The sequence below is a fragment of the Elaeis guineensis genome, chromosome 4 (assembly GCF_000442705.2).
Source record: "Elaeis guineensis isolate ETL-2024a chromosome 4, EG11, whole genome shotgun sequence".
NCBI lineage: Eukaryota > Viridiplantae > Streptophyta > Magnoliopsida > Arecales > Arecaceae > Elaeis > Elaeis guineensis.
This window is the reverse complement of record NC_025996.2, coordinates 121,840,799-121,857,526: the sequence shown is the minus strand read 5'-3', so window position 1 is coordinate 121,857,526 and position 16,728 is coordinate 121,840,799. Positions and strand designations below refer to the sequence as shown.

Below are 16,728 nucleotides of genomic sequence, written 5' to 3'. Positions count from 1 at the left end.
TTGATGTTACATAATTCTAGGGTGTTTTGATTTTTTTGAATTTTTTTTAAATATTTAATATTATTAGGAATGCTAATATAGTTAGGATTCTATAAGTTAGTATATGATTTGAAATACTATACTGAAAACCTGATGAAAAGTCATATTATACTACTTATAAATATCCCCATTGAGGGTCTTGTAATCATATTAGAGATACTTGATATAATGATTAGTGGAGATTCTATTACAGAAATCATTCATCCATTATTTTCTCTTTATTGTTTCTCTCCTTATGTTTGGTGGATATTCGGGGTTTGCAAGTGAGCATGTAAGTGCTGTATCCTTAGAGTGGCCTGGCCAAGTTAGTGTTTTCGGCCTTCAAAGAGAGCGGTCCATTCTTGCCCTTGACGATATCATAGTGATGAAGATGATTGGATATACCATAACATCTTCCATATTAAGTGCACCTCGCATAGCAAGGTACACAATGTCATCATAGATGGAGGTGGCTGAGAGAACGTCATTGCAATTTTGATGGTCGATAAGTTAGAATTGCCTACTGAAGATCATCCTTATGCCTTCAAGTTATAGTGGCTGAGGAAAGACAATGAAGCAAAGATGTCAAAGCATTGTTTGGTCCAAGTCCTCATTGGAAAATGATATTAAGGCGAGGTGTAGTGCAATGTTATTCTTATTGGCAGTATGATTGCAAAGCTATTCATGACGGCTTCAAGAATTCTTGTATCTTTATGAAGAATGGCGTGAAGATCATCCTAGTACCCTTGAAGATGGAGCATCCTCCCAAGCGCCCATTAGAGATCAATGCCTTCACCTCCATGTCTAAACTCCTCAAGGCATGTAAGGAGTCTACTATTGCATGCAAGGTTTTGAAAACTAGTACCGGTGGCCGTTCCGATCGGTCGATGGCACGGTCCGGTACGGTTTCATTCTGGATTGAACTGGCGCAAACCAACAGAGGAAGGATCGGAGGAGAAAAAGAGAAAGGAAAAGAGAGGAAGAGAAAGAGAGAGAAAGAGAAAGAGGGAGGGAGGGTCGTCGAAAGGCCTCCATCTAGCCGCCGTGAACGTCGGACGGCGTAAACACCACCTGCAGCTCTACGACGTGAAATAGGAGCGATCGCCCCTGTTTCATGGGTTTTTTTAAAAAATCTTGATAACAGTGAAGCCAGCAATGGATTTACCAGCTTTCATTGTTGGCTTCACTGTTTCTGAGTTTTTTTAAAAAAGTTTGAAATAGTGAAGCCGACAAATCGAGTGCCAACTTCACTATTTTTAAACTTTTAAAAAAAAAATCCTAAAACAATGAAGCCGGCAAACCAAGTGTCAGCTTCACTGTTCGTCTTTTCCTTTTAAAAATGACCGACGCCCACCACTTCCGTGCCTCCACCCACACTGCTTCTGCTGTCCGATGGCCATGGTGGCCAACCAGAGACCTCCGACGGCCTCTCTGCCATCCCGTCCTCCCATCTCCGGTGGTCTCTCCCCTCTCTCTCTCTTTTTCGATCATTGTGGTAGCCCCATCGGAAGAATCGAGTCACGGCGGCTTCCGCTACCCTTGGGTGGCTGCAGAGGGCCACCACCGGCTTCTGCACAGGGCCATCGGCCTCTCCCTCTCCTTCTCTCTCTTCCTCTCTATTTCTCTCTCTTTCTTCTCTAGCATCGGTGTGTGCCGTTTTTTTCACCGAAACCATCTTGATTCCCCGTCAGTCCGGTTCGGGATAGTTTTGAGAACCATGATTGTATGTATCCTGATCATGATAGAAGAGAGCAAGGAGCCCATGAATCATCCTAGGGAAATCAAACTGCTTGAAGCATTTGTTGATGTTGTGCCTGATGATATCCCAACCAAACTGCCTCTTACACGGACATCCAACACTACATCAACTTTGTACCTAGTGCTATCATCCCCAATAAAGCTGCTTACCATATGAGTCCCAAAGAGCATGCAGAACATTAGCATCAAGTGAAAGAGCTCATAGGGAAAAAGCTAGTCCAAGAAACCATCAGTCCTTATGCCATACCAGTGTTGCTAGTATATAAGAAAGATGGATCATAGTGTATGGTATCGATAGTCATGCTATTAAAAAAGGATCACCATCATTCTTTGAAGTGGTTATCACCAGATTTTCAACTACGCTTAAGTGATGAATGTGGAAGACTGCCCTCATGACCAGAGATGGTCTATACAAGTGGGCAATCATGCTGTTTTGTCTCTCCAATGCTCCAAGTACCTTCATGCATCTCAAGAATCAAGTCTTCAGGCCATTCATTGGGAGTTCTCTCATTGTGTATTTTGATGCTATCCTTTTTATAGCAAGGAGAAGGAAGAGCACATGGCACATCTCTAACATATCTTTCAGGCTTTAAGAGAGCAAAAATTGTTTGCCAACTTGGATTACTCACCGACAACTTAGTATTCCTCAGATTTGTTATGTCAAGTTGAGATATTGAAGTGGATCCTAGCAAAGCCAATGCCATCACTAGCTGATCCATATCCTAGAAATTGGATGAGGTGAGAAAATTTCATGTCTGAGCTTCCTTTTATTAACAACTAATCAAGAATTTTAGTTCTATTGGTGCACCAATGACTAAGCACATGAAGGGGGATCTATTTTGGTGGATCAACAAAGCACAATGGAGCATTGAAGAATTGAAGAAGATTTCTAAAGCATCAGTATTAGCACCTTCCAAACTTTGACCTAGTCTTCAAAGTTGATTGCAATATTTCTAGTATCTAAATTGGTGCCATCCTCAACCAAGAAGGCCATCCGATTGCTTTCTGCAGTGAAAAATTGAACAATGCCAAGCTCAAGTACTCAATGTATGACAAAGAATTCTGCATATTTGTGTGCTATCATACACACTTTGGATCATGGGAGTCATTAACTTTTGCGTTAATGGTTTATTCTCTGCTTCAACGATGAGGCACTCAAGCATATGAATTCCTAACACAAACCTGGCTGCCAATATGCCATTTGGAATGAGTTCCTTTAAACTTTTTCTTAGCTTCTCAAGCATAAATTGGGCACCCAAAGTCGAGTAGTGATTGCTTTGAGTCGATGACATGCACTCTTTTCCACTATGCAGCTGAGAGTTGCTAGATTTGAAGTTATCAAGGAATTGTATAAGAAAGATCCAGATTTTGGAAAGATTTGGAAGCTTAGTGCTGAAGTTTCATATTGGCAATTTCATCATCAAAAGGAATTTCTTTTCAAGGGTAACCAGCTATATGTATCTTAATGCTTGTTGCAACAAGCTATTCTTTTTGAAGCCCAAGATAATGGACTTGTTGGACATTTTGGATGAGATAAGATAATGGTGCATATCAAGAAAAAATTATATTGTCCAAGGATGGAAAAACATGTTGTTGGAATGAGTAGAGCAGCGGAAGCCGACGTATCCAAAAAATCTGATCAAGTTGCTTGACTTACGAGCCTTCTTAGATCGAGAGCCTTCTTGGATCATTCTTTCCTTTTTATGCTTCCAAATCCTCCACGACTCTGGTAGCCCTCTTCATATCCGAAATGCAATATGCGAGAGGAGAAGACGCTCATGGAGGATCTGGAAGCATAAAAAGGGAAGAACGATCCAAGAAGGCTCATAAGTCAAGCAACTTGGTCTGGTTTTTTTGGATACGTTGGTTTCCGCTGCTCTACTCGGTCCAACTTTTTCATCTATAGTATAGAGTAATATTTTGATTAAATTTATTTCGTGAATCTAAAAAATTTTAATGATTTAAATTAGGGTGTGCTATAAAAGTATGATGATTTAGATTATTTTGAGCTGTCAGCAATATTGATTCTTTAATTAAAAATTTATGATAGATGATATGATTTGATATTCCTCATAAATGAAATTCATTGATAATGAAAAGGATAATAGTTTTAATTCTTGATTATTTTGGATGTTGCTATGTGATTTTCACAAGTAGGTCTCCTATCTATCATGCCAAGAAAATTTTTAGCATCTTGAGTTCAGGGCTAGTTGACTATTGGTTCTTGATTTTGGATCTCGAATATTTTGGCATAGATTTTTTCTCTTAGAATTGAAGCTTATGTTTCTCTATCTATTAAAAGGAATGTGAGATTATTTATCGATCGTATATTTTATACTCATATGTTAGAATATGTTTATGATCATGTGATGGATGGATTAATTAACAGCAGTTGATGTTTGGACAAAAAAATTGATATTTTTATCGACAATGAAGATATTGATTTCAATTACAAGAAATGAGTGGTTTTGATTTGGATCAACTTTTGGTGGTATTGACCTTTTTCTTATGAAATGATTTGATATTAGAATATCAAAATGTTCAAAAAAGAGATTTGAACTATAAATTCCAAATAAGAAATTTCAAGGATGAAATTTATTTATTTTTAGTGGGGGGGAGAATATAATACCCAGCCCCGAGCTAAAGAAGTCCAACTAGAAAAAAGCAAAAGGGAAAAGCCAGTACATGCATTGCATGTGATGAAAAATATGATGGAAGGAGGACACCCAAAGGGAGTCATCTTCTTCCTCTATTATGATATGGAGTCTAAATGCCCAAGGACTCTAATTCAAGGGGCATTGGATCCTTGATGTCATGTCTATTTAAAGGCCACAATCCCTCACTTTTTCTCACCAGAGATTGCCATAGTTTGCCACCCTTTTCTCCCTCTTTTCCTCTTGATTGCCGGTGATTTAGATTCACTACAGCCATTAAAAATCATAGCCAATCTTCATCAGAGTCAAGATAAATCACTTGAATCGTCTTACTCTTAATCTCTTATAGTTCCTAAAGCTTGGATTTAAGCCAATTATTGGCCATCACAAATAAAATATAATAAGAGGTTCAATTTGATCATTCATCAAGTAAATAAACTAATATTGGTTTAAAACATCTAAATCTAAAATCAAACATCAAAATCCATGTTTCAAAATTCATAAAAATAATTGACTACAAGTCTATAGTCATCCAATAATTTTCAATCTTGCTAGCATAGAGCCCCAAGTTTAGATTATCCATCATTTCTAATCTTATTCATTTATAAAAGAAAAAAGATAAATAAAGAGGCATGAGCTATACCAGCTGAGTAAGTAAACCTTATACTATTTTATCGGATCAAGCATAAGTTTATACATGCACCAATAAATCTTTTAAAGAAGATGATTATAATTGCAAGATAAAACTTTCATATAATAGTACATCATAAATCAATCATACTCTTGCATATGCGTAAATCATGCAGTTTATATAAATATGGTTTTCAATGCATAACATAAACAAATTTATAAATCATGATAACTTTATAGATAAAGTCATAAATCATCTATCATTTTGCCATATCATAATTCTTAATAATTCTATCTGACTAAATGCTATGGCTAGTATTATACCCATGATAGGGCCGTACTAACAAAATATCAACTACTATTATCCATTCGTAAGGTCATACACCAACTAATATTATCCACTAGTAGGATCATATACCAACTACTATTACCATTGGCAAGATCGTATGCCAACAACTATTATCCATTGACAAGGTCATATAGATGCTAGGTATGGATGTCTATCTTTCCTATTTTTAGGGATCATACATAGCTATCTGAGAGCCTTTTACTATATTTCTTAGAATAAGTATTCTTAAATTATATTTTATTGAATCATATTTTCTTAAATTATGCATAAATAGGATCTTGAATAATTTTATAGAGTCACGATCCATAAATCATCTTTGATAGTAAAACAATCATGAAATCATTTTTTTCATAACAAAATATAAATTTCATACATATGGAGTTCATATTTCATAAATAAGTCATTCATATTAAAATATTCATAGAATCACTATTTTATGATAAATCATGAGTTTCATAACATATGTTTAATCTTTATTTTATGAAAATATAGAATAATTTATTTTTTGATAAAATAATTGATAATTCAAAAGTGAGTCAGAAGTGTTAGGGTTACTTATCTCTTCAGTCTTAATCCTTCAAACTTTGCTAGATGAATTTATCAAATCTATTTAATATATTAAAAATATAATAAATTCTTATTCGATAAATTCAATCATAAAGAAAGAAGGCTGTAGATTGGGTAGTTGGTCCAATAGGCTACATAGGCACCAGGGCAATTAAGGGCTTCCTAGGTGAGGATCAACACGAATCCACGAGACAAGGAGATGGGACTCGATACTAGGGTTCTAGGTCTTCTTAAAGAGAGTGGAGAGAGTCTTCATATCCTTTAAAAAGAAAAAATCATGATTGAGATCATCAGAGATTATGCTAGGGTGACTCAACGGAGGTTCATAGTAACCAAGATTCTATGAATATCTAACTGGAGCCGGGCTGAAATTCAACATACTGCATGGATATCAAACCAAGATTCTGAGTCTCCTTTCTAAGAGAATTTGTTGGTTTATAGTAGGAGAGCATGACAATAGACACTGAGGTCCATAGATCAAATAGAGATCAAAAGAGAGAGGATAGAGAGAGACATAAGAGAGGAGAGAGAGACACAAGGGAGAGACAACTTCTCTCTCTTTTTCTTTTCTTTTCTTTTCTTCTCTTCTTCTTCTTCTTTCTTCTTCATTTCTTTGGCCAAATAGGGGAGGAAGGGGGCATGTGGCTCATGGTCGAAAGTCTGGTAATGGGTGGTGGCAGTAGGCGGCCGATGGCAGGCAGTAGTAGACAGTTGCTGATGATGATTGGCCAGCCAAAATTAAAGGAAAAAGGGACCAGATAAAACATGGAATAGGAATTTTCAATGTTCTTTGGCCATTGGCTAGTCGTCGGCAGCCATGGACTCATTACAGAGGCTCATAGGGAGGCTGGATGACTCGACTGCTAGTCCGACATTAAGGGACGACTGTGTTGATGGCTGGAAAAAGAAGAAAAGAAGGCTAAAATTAGATGATGAATAGGGATTCTTCTTTTCGATGGGTTTTCCAACGACGTTGATAGTGCACAAGTTCATGGGAAGAAGGGGAATAGAGAGAGGTGGGATCGGGGCTTATCTTGGCTCCAATGGCATCTCCGGCCCTAATATCTGGTGGACACAAGTATAGGAAACAACAAACTCAAGAGGAAAGAAGTGAGAGGAAGAAAGGGTGATGATTGTCAGTGATATGAGGCTTCAAGGGCGGATTTGGGGTCATTTATATAGAGTGGAGGCTAGGGTTCTCTAACCTTTGACAGAGTTCGAGGAGAAGTCCTTCTCCATGTCAAAGAGGTTCTCTGCACTAATTTGAAAGAAAGAGGCCTAGGTCATTTTCTTTCCTCCTTAAAAGAGTTTCATCCTCAAAATTTAACATATTTTTATTATCTAAATAAATAAGATTACTTAATCTTCATCTAATACTCCATCATATTTCCATTGTATAATTCTAATCTAGATCAATTCTTCCATATTATTCATTTGCCTAATCCCATGAATTATAATCCTAAACTTATGTTCTACTCATGATCAAATCCATTGCTCTGATACCACAAAATGTCATGCCCCAAATTCGGGACAAAATGTCATGCCCCAAATCATAATCAGCTAAAATTCATTAGAAACAAAATATAATAAGAGGTTCAATTTGATCATTCATCAGGTAAATAAACCAAGATTGGTTTAGAGCATCAAAATATAAAATCAAATACTAAAATCCATATCTCAAAATTCATAAAAAAAATTGACAATAAGTCCATAATCATCCAATAATTTCTAAGCTTGCTAGCGTAAACCCCTAGGCTTGGATTATCCATCGTTTCTAATCTTATTCCTGTATAAAAGAAAAGGATAAATGAAGAGATAAGAGCTACACCAGCTTAATAAATAAATCTTATACTATCTTACTAGATCAAGCATAATTTTATATATGCACCAATAAATCTTTTAAAGAAGATGATTATCATTAGAAGATAAAATTTTTATAACAATAGTATATCATAAATCAATCATACTCTTGTATGTGCATAAATCATGCAATTTACATAAACATGGTTTCTATTGCATAGTATAAATAAATTCATAAATTATGTTGATTTTATAGATAAAGTCATAAATTATTTATCATTTTTTCATATCATAATTTTTAATAATTCTCTTAGACTAAATACTAAGGTTATTATTATACCCATGATAGGATCGTAATCGATAAAATACCAACTTTTAATTTTCATTGGCAGGGTTATGTACAACTACTATTACTTACTGCTAGGATCATATGTCAACTACTATTATCCATTGGCTTGGTCGTATGCCAGCAACTATTATCCATTTAGCAGGGCTGTATGATTGCTAGCTTCGGATGTCAATTTTCTCTAATTTTAGAGATCATACATAGCTATCTGAGAGTCTTTTATCATATTTTTTAAAATAAGTATTATTAAATTATACTCATTTTCGTCAGCTACAATAGTAGGAGACATCGACATCCCCTCAGAAATTTCCGCTCCAATAACATTGGTCTTATTGAATCACATTTTCTTAAATCGTACATGAATATGACACTGAATAATTTTATAGATTACATGATTCAATGATACTGAATAATTTTATAGAGTGCATGATTCATAAATAATCTTTAATAATAAGACAATCATGGAATCATTCATTTCATAACAATGCACAAACCTCATAAATATAGAGTTCATATTTTATAAACAAGTCATTTATATTAAAACATTCATAGAATTACTATTTTATGATAAATTATGAGCTTTATAATACATATGCTCGATGCTTATTTTATGAAAATATAGAATGATTCTTTTTATGATAAAATAATCGATAATTAAAAAGCGAGTAAGAAGATTTGGGGACTCGACGTTACTTACCTCTTCTGCCTTTGCCCTTCAAACTTTGTTAGACAAATTTATCGAATCTATTTAAAAAATTAAAATTATAATTAATTTTTTTGATAAATTCAATTGTAAGGAAAGAAGACTACAGATTGGACAGTCGGTTTAATAGGTTATCTAGGCACCTGTGCAATTCAGGGCTTTCTAGTCAAGGGTCAACATGAATCTATGAGATAATGAGAGCAGATTTGATACTAGGATTCATAAGTCTTCTTAGAAAGAAAAGTAGAGCAAGTTTTTATATCCCTTAAAAGAAGAAATCATGATCGAGATCATCAGAGGTGATGTCAGGGTGACTTAATAGAGGCTAATAGTGATCAAGATTCTATGCATACCTGGCAAGGGTCGGGCTGGGATTCGACATACTACATAGATATCAAAGTGATTTCAAGTCTCCTTTCTAAGAGAATTTCTTGATTCATTGTAGGGGAGCACGATAATAGAGGGGTCCATAGATCGATAGAGAGAGAAGGAGAAAGGGTAAAGAGAGACATAAGAGAGGAGAGTGAGACACAATAGAGAGAGAGGAGAGAGATAACTTTTCTCTCTCTCTTCTTTTTCTTTTCTTTTCTTCTCTTCTCTTCTTCTTTTCCTTCCTTTCTTTGGCCGAACAAAGAGGAAGGGGGCTGGTGTCTCATGGTTGGAAGTCAAGCAATGGGTGGCACCAGCAGGTCGCCGACAGTTAGCAGCGGTGGATGGTTGCTGATGATGATTGGTCGGCTAGAATCAATGAAAAAGGGATTGGATAAAATAAGAAATAGGAGATTTTGATGTTCTTTGGTCATTGGCTGCTTGCTAGTGGCTATGGACTTGTTGTGGAGGCTCATAGGGAGGTTGGACGACTCGACCACTAGTCAGCATCAAGGGACAGCGATGTTGGTGGCTGAAAAAAGATGAAAAGAAAGCCAAAAAAAGAGGATGAATAGGTATTCTTCTATTCGGTGGTTTTTTCGATGACATTGATGGCCGGCGATAGTGCATGGGGTTATAGCAAGAAAGTGAATAGAGAGAGAAGGTAGGATCAGGGCTTACCTTAGCTTCGATGGTATCTTCAGCCCCAATTTTTAGCAGACAAGTATTGGAAATAATGAACTTAAGAGGGAAGAAGAGAGGAAGAAGGGTGACGACGGTTGGCGATGTGAGGCTTGAAGGGGTGTTTGGGGTCCTTTAGATAGAGTGGAGGCTTGGGTTCCCTAGCCTCCAATAGAGTCCAAGGAGGAGGAGAAGTCCTCATTCTTCATGTCAAAGAGGGGCTGTCCCAATTGGAAAGAAAGAGGCCCATGTCATCACAATTGTTGCCCAAAATCTTTATGAAAAATCTGATTATAGTTCTACTATTTTCTTCCATGATTTATCCTTGATTTCCAGCACCATTCGTTGCCACTAATCCTCAGACCGGGGATCCTTGATAGCACTATTGTGTTGCATCCTTGGCCACCATCATCCCCATGAAGGACCTTTATTTTGGGGAATTGGGTAATTCAAAGTGATTCCCTTGTTCTGCCAAAGAAGATATGAAGAAGAAAGAAAAGAAAAAAAGAAGAGAAGAAAAGAAAAAATGAGAGAGAGAGGTTCTCTTCTTCCCTCTCTCCCTTCTCTCTTAGCTTGCATCCCACTTTCTCTCTAGAAAGTTTCACTCTCTCAGTTTCTCTCTAAAATTTTCTCTCTCTAGATTATCTCTCTCTTCAAGATTTTTTTCTCTAAGATTGATCTAGTAAAAGGTTTACTTTCACTGATTTTGATCTGATTCTAGTGAAAAGGATCCTCATCCGTAGTTGCTAGATAGCATGCCAACACCGATCTTGGTCAGAGTAGTTTGTTCTAGATTCGATTATTCATGATTTCTATTGAACTATATGTACACTAGTTCAATAATGATTTTATTAAATCATCTTGATTGGATCAATTGGGATGTCGGATAGTATTGCTTGATCAATCTTGTTTCACCCTCTTAATTTCTCTCCCTCTGACATTCTTTCTCTACTTAATCTATGAACCCAGTGAACGATCCCAAACCCTATTGTTTTAAATCTGAGTTGATTCTAATAAGAGATTTTGAACTGCTTTGTTAGTTGGGCAATATATCCACACTATTCGAGCTTATATCGAGCATTGCAAAATCTGACTCTTATTCATCTCTATTAAATCATTATATTTTCAGTGATTCTAATAAGATGAAGCTACTTGATAAAATTGATCTCTAATTGCCAATTAGTGTACTGACCTCCACTTTGACTTTTGTTGGGCACTAATAGATTTGATCATCATTAATCTCTATTGAACCATTTATTTTCTATTCAAATAATGATCAAATGAATTTTTTTTGATTGGACCGATTGTGATGTTGGACATTATTGCTTCGCCATCTTGTGAAGATATTGAAATTTAGGATTTATCTTAAATATTCATGTTAAATTTTAATGAAAGAATATATTTTGAATAATAAGTTCAGAAGAATTCTCTAAGGATTGATCAAATCTATCCGTTCATTATTTTTGTAATAATAAGTAATGAACCATCTTTTCGAGATATTTTATAGTTTATTTTGAAAGCAAATAATTATTCTTTGAATTATGTATGATTTATGAAACTCTATTTAAATAGAGAGTGATTTGTAAATTTGAGATTTTTTGAAATATTATAATTTATTGATTTATTATGGAATATGTATACGTTGATTGGAATTATGACATATATATATATATATATATATATTACTTTGCAAAAGTATTTTTGTTTATGCATTAGATTTTAACTCTCAGTATAACTATGTATAGTGGATCCTACCAATAGAGATTATTCATCTATATTCAGTGGACCTACCAATGGGTGTTATTCATTGGTGGTCAATGGATCTACCAATGAGGGTTATGCATCGCTAATCAATGGAGCCTACCAATGGGGGTTATGCAGTTGGTATTCGTGGACCCTACTAATGGGGTTACACATTGACACTTTGATTATTATTAAGTTCTAGCCCCACTATGGGTATGAGTATGGTTATAGTCAAAGGCTGTCGAGTTATATGTGATTTATTTCAAATCAATTTATAATTATGTATGTATATGAATATTTAAAAGAATTTAATTTATATTAATTAGCATAGAATATATTTTTATATTTATTCATGATATTTACTTTTGAATATCATATTTTATGATAATATCTGAAATATATAGTTGAAATATTCGTTACTTACTAGACTAACTATCAAGCTCATTACCTATCCTTTTTTCTTTGATTCAGATTCTTAATTGCAGAAGTGTGTACTTGGGAGTAAGTTTAGCGCAAGAGTGGATAGTATCAACCGAGTTTATATATAGATTTATTATTATATTTTATATATTTTATTATTATATTTTATTTAAGATTTAACTGATGTAAGATTCTTTGAATATCATTAGAATTTGATAATTTTAGTTAGTTAAATTTTAGACTTAATTTATTATTAATTCTACTGTAATATATTGATATTGTATTTAAAATGTCTTGCATACTTATTAAGATAGTTTTTCATGAGTATGTAGCAATTGCGATGACCCCTAGATTGTAATCTCAGATTGGAGGCATGACAAACTGAAAGACCTAACAAAAACAAAAGTCATTGTTTTCCTTTCAAATAATAAAGAATTTCCAAACTACAGTCTCATGCTCATGATCTGCATACATTTCTGAATACTATCTAATTCGCATAGTCACAGGCACAAAAGGTGATCAGATTTCCATCAACAAATTTAAGTGTGTTCTCTAGAAAAGGTTAAGCAACTTCAAACCACAAAATCAAATGTTCTCTTTAAAAGTTTTTGCATTGAAAATCATACAATTTCTGAAAAAGTGTGGCCCAAATCTACAAAAGTAAAAAATGAAACAGATCTTATTAGATCATTAGGCCAATCATCCCTTTCATAATTTATTCACATATGAAACTAGAGATATATTAGAAATTTCTTCAGGCATGCAGTAATGTGACCTTAGTTTGGCTGTAAAATTATAATTAAGATGAGCATTATTAGTTTTGCTAATTTTAAAGAACAATGAATAAATCTTAATTTATTGTCTCTTTCTTTTTCTTTTCTTCTTTTTTTGGAGAAATGAGCTGGAGCCAGATTCAATTTATCACATAATTGATTTTGAGTTAATAGATTACTCTCACTTTCGTTCAAAAAAAGAAAAAACAGTAACTTAACTTTTAATTTTGTCTTCATCTAGTTAATTATAATTATTTCCACATACCAGCATTTTATTGTTCTGAAAAGTTTGGGTCCCTTGAGATAATATCTGCATAAAAGGTGTTATCATGTTTTAAGTGTCAAAGGTTGATTAATGTTATTGGTTTATTTTTATTAGCATCATATTATGATGATATGCTAATATGTTGTCCTATTAATCCTTTTCCCTTTTTGCTCAAATTTAGTTTTGTTAGTTTACTCCAAATTCACCATCCATGTAATAGGAAAACTAATCACTTTCCTATTAAGCAACTGACTCAGGGAATCTAAGAACATTTTGGCTTTCACTTAGATAATCAAAGGTGACCAAGAAATGAGTAACTTCTTTGAGAAACAAGCAGAGATACCTTTATTAGTCCATGTCTCCCGTGAGAAAAGAAAGAACTGTCCTCACCACTTCAAGGCTGGTGCACTGAATGTCCTTGTGAGCTTTCTTCCTCACCTCTTTGTATTCTTTCTCTTATAGTCTGATGAGAACAATAAGGGTCATCATTATCTTCCCTACAGCTTCGCATCTCAAGCATAATAAGCAATTCTCCTATAATATTGGTACTAGATTGTGACATGTATGCCAACAACCCGGCATCTGCATGACAGGCAATGTGCTTCCACCTTGATCCCCATTTATCCCCTTCATTAGCTTTTGTTCAATTCCCCCAGAGTTTCCACAACATTAGCAAGAATGACATATTGTGCTGAATTGAGGACGATTTTCAAGGTACATATCCAACCAAGAAGAATGTTCTGCTTGTGCTATGTTAAAGGATTTTGATAACAACAAGGAGAGTGAGTTTCCTTGCAGATTCTATGGAAGGGATGTGATGGGCTCAAGGGACCAATGCTCTCTGGGACAGGCTTCTACATCAAACGAAATGCATTGTATGGTGCCAAACCAGGCCAAAAGTCAACAGAGAAGGTGATGTTAGACATTTTGATAGAAAGAAGCCTGGATGACCATTGATCATTACATGTTTCCATTACTCTGTACTAAAGATCAGATGTTATTTTGGCAGGGTTCACCTCGACAGAGATAGCAGAACTCAAACAAGGTTTTGGTTCCTCCAATGAGTTTATCGCTTCGTTTCTTAATAATAGAAGACATGACCTTGACACCGGAGCTACGACATACACATGCTCACAAGAAGCCACGCTTCTAGCTTCTTGTACATATGAGGCTGGCACTCAATGGGGTGAACAGGCAAGCCTCTTGCAAATGATATGTAAAGATGCTCTTAATGACTTCATAGCTATCTGATTGCATATCTCTTTCCCCAGATAGGATTCTTGTATGGTTCAGTAGTTGAGGACTACTTCACAGGCTTTCATTTGCACTGTCGAGGTTGGAACTCAGCCTACTATATGCCTCCAAGGCTTGCATTTCTTGGCAGCGTTCCCACTACCTTCAATGACACTCTGATTCAGACAAGGAGATGGATGTCTGGGTTGCTCGAAGTGGGATTCTCAAGATTTTGCCCTCTCACATTTGGTATTTCAAGTGCAAATTGTATGCTTCAGAATATGTGCTATGCCTGGCAGGCATTCCTGCCCTTGACCTCATTATCTTTGTTGTGCTATGGCATCATCCCCCAGTTGTGCTTCTTGAATGGCATCTCCTTGTTTCCTGAGGTAAAAAAAAAAAATATCTCCACTATCCAAGTTGTATTTGGCACTTCTCTTTAACCACTCAAGCTTCTGTTCTAGGTTTCCAGCCCATGGTTTGCTGTCTTCGTGGCTGTACACGTATCTTCCTTATCTCAGCATCTAAGGGAGGTGTTTCACACCAAAGGATCTGTAAGGACATGGTGGAACGAGCAGAGATTTTGGATGACAATTTCTGTAACAGCCTATCTCTTTGCATGTTTAAATGTAATCATGAAGCTTATTGGCATTAAGGGAATCAACTTCGCTCTTACGAACAAAGCAGTGAGGGAGAAGCAAATCCAAAGATATGAAAATGGGATTTTTGATTTTGAAGGAACGTCCCTATCACTCATCCCACTAACAACCCTCAGCATCCTAAATGTGGCTACATTGATTGGAGGGGGATGTCGGGTGATCATGCAGAAAAGCCTCCATGATTTTTTCGGACAGCTCTACATTTCGTGTTTTATACTGGTCATCAGCTATCCAGTGCTTGAAGGGATCATAATAAGAAGAGACAAGGGTAGAGTTCCAACCTTCATCATTTTGTGGTCTATTATGTTAACTATGATCCTTCTGCTTTTGTTTGGGTGACAGTCTCTAACGTTGGCATGTATTTTCTATTTGTTTCTGTTCACTAAATAAGCGCCTACAGCATACTCTTCATAGGTTTTTATACCCTGATGTATTTTTGTAGCTGTTTGTATGCATTTAGAGCTATGACAATCTCTCTCTATCAGTCTTATCTCTCTCTATCGGTCTTATCTCGGAACCGATCCCCATTTGTAAGCGGAGAGGTGTATACAACATTCCAGTCTTGCAAAATAATCGATTCTTGTAAATAATTGATTCTTGTGGTAAAAGGGAAGGGTTAGATCAGCTAGCAATGATTAAAAAGAGTATATTCTGTTATGATGGTATCAGAGATGCCTCGAATTTATATTCGGAATATAGATTTCGGAGTGACTGAGCCATGCATATGCTGAGAAGAGCTATCTATGCTGATATGAGCTATCTTGATATGAGCTTAGCTATCCTGAGCTATGTGCTGAGAAGAGTTATTTATGCTAATATGAGCTGAACTATTCTGAGCTATGTACTAAAAAGAGCTATTTATGCTGATATGAGTTGAGCTATCATGAGTTATGTACTGAGCTGAGCTATCCTTCTATACTTAGCCATCTTCATATCATGGTAATCATCCACACCATGTAGAAAAGGTCAAAAATAATAAATACCCCCAGATGGAAAGCATGCGAAGGCTAAGATCTCCCATACTCTCAGCTCCTGATTGACAACCCATGCAATTAAGAGGTGAGATCTTCATGTACTATAAGGTAACACCATTCATTCAATTTAAGAAGGCCAATTGGTCATGCACGATCTCTGAGGATATTCAAATTCTTCACTAAATATATTGTTAGTAACAGCTTCCTCACTCCATAGGAGTGATTAAGGGTTAGATTATCTCACCCACAATGACATGTGTAGCAATCCTGTAATCTCGAGATCGTATGATCATACAGTTGTGTGAACAGCTGTTCGACAGTCTTCTATATAAACAACTAAAGCTCCGAGAATCAAGATAAGCCAATTAATCTCTCTCAAAGAATTCATTGGTATTCGTATTATTTTTTGAATCTAACTTAAGCATCGAAGGATCCTCTTCGGAATAAAAATCTCCGATTTGGACTTATTTTGCAGGTCACTCCAGTGTTAGCATCCTTGCACGAGGTTCAGCCATCTTCTCTCTGATCTCGACCGAATCGAGCAGTAACAGGTAGAGGAAGGGCATACTTTTGCATCATGCCACCAAAGAAAACTACCACCAGATAATCGGGATGATCTACCACCTCTCGAACTGTTATCGACGTCGGAGAAAATCATGTACTGACATCACAACAACCGGCCCCTCCACATGGAGGAGGGCTCAGGTCTATTTTTCGGGAAGCCAAGTGAGCATGCGATGGAGACATGCAAAATTTCTTTATGGCATTCTAACAATGCTTTTTCCA

General features: G+C 35.8%; 1 pseudogene; it reads left to right on the top strand.

Moving 5' to 3' along the window:
• Window positions 1-15,623, top strand: part of LOC105033373 (cellulose synthase-like protein G2) — a 58,407-nt pseudogene extending 42,784 nt beyond the window's left edge.
• Window positions 15,624-16,728: the final 1,105 nt, after the last annotated feature.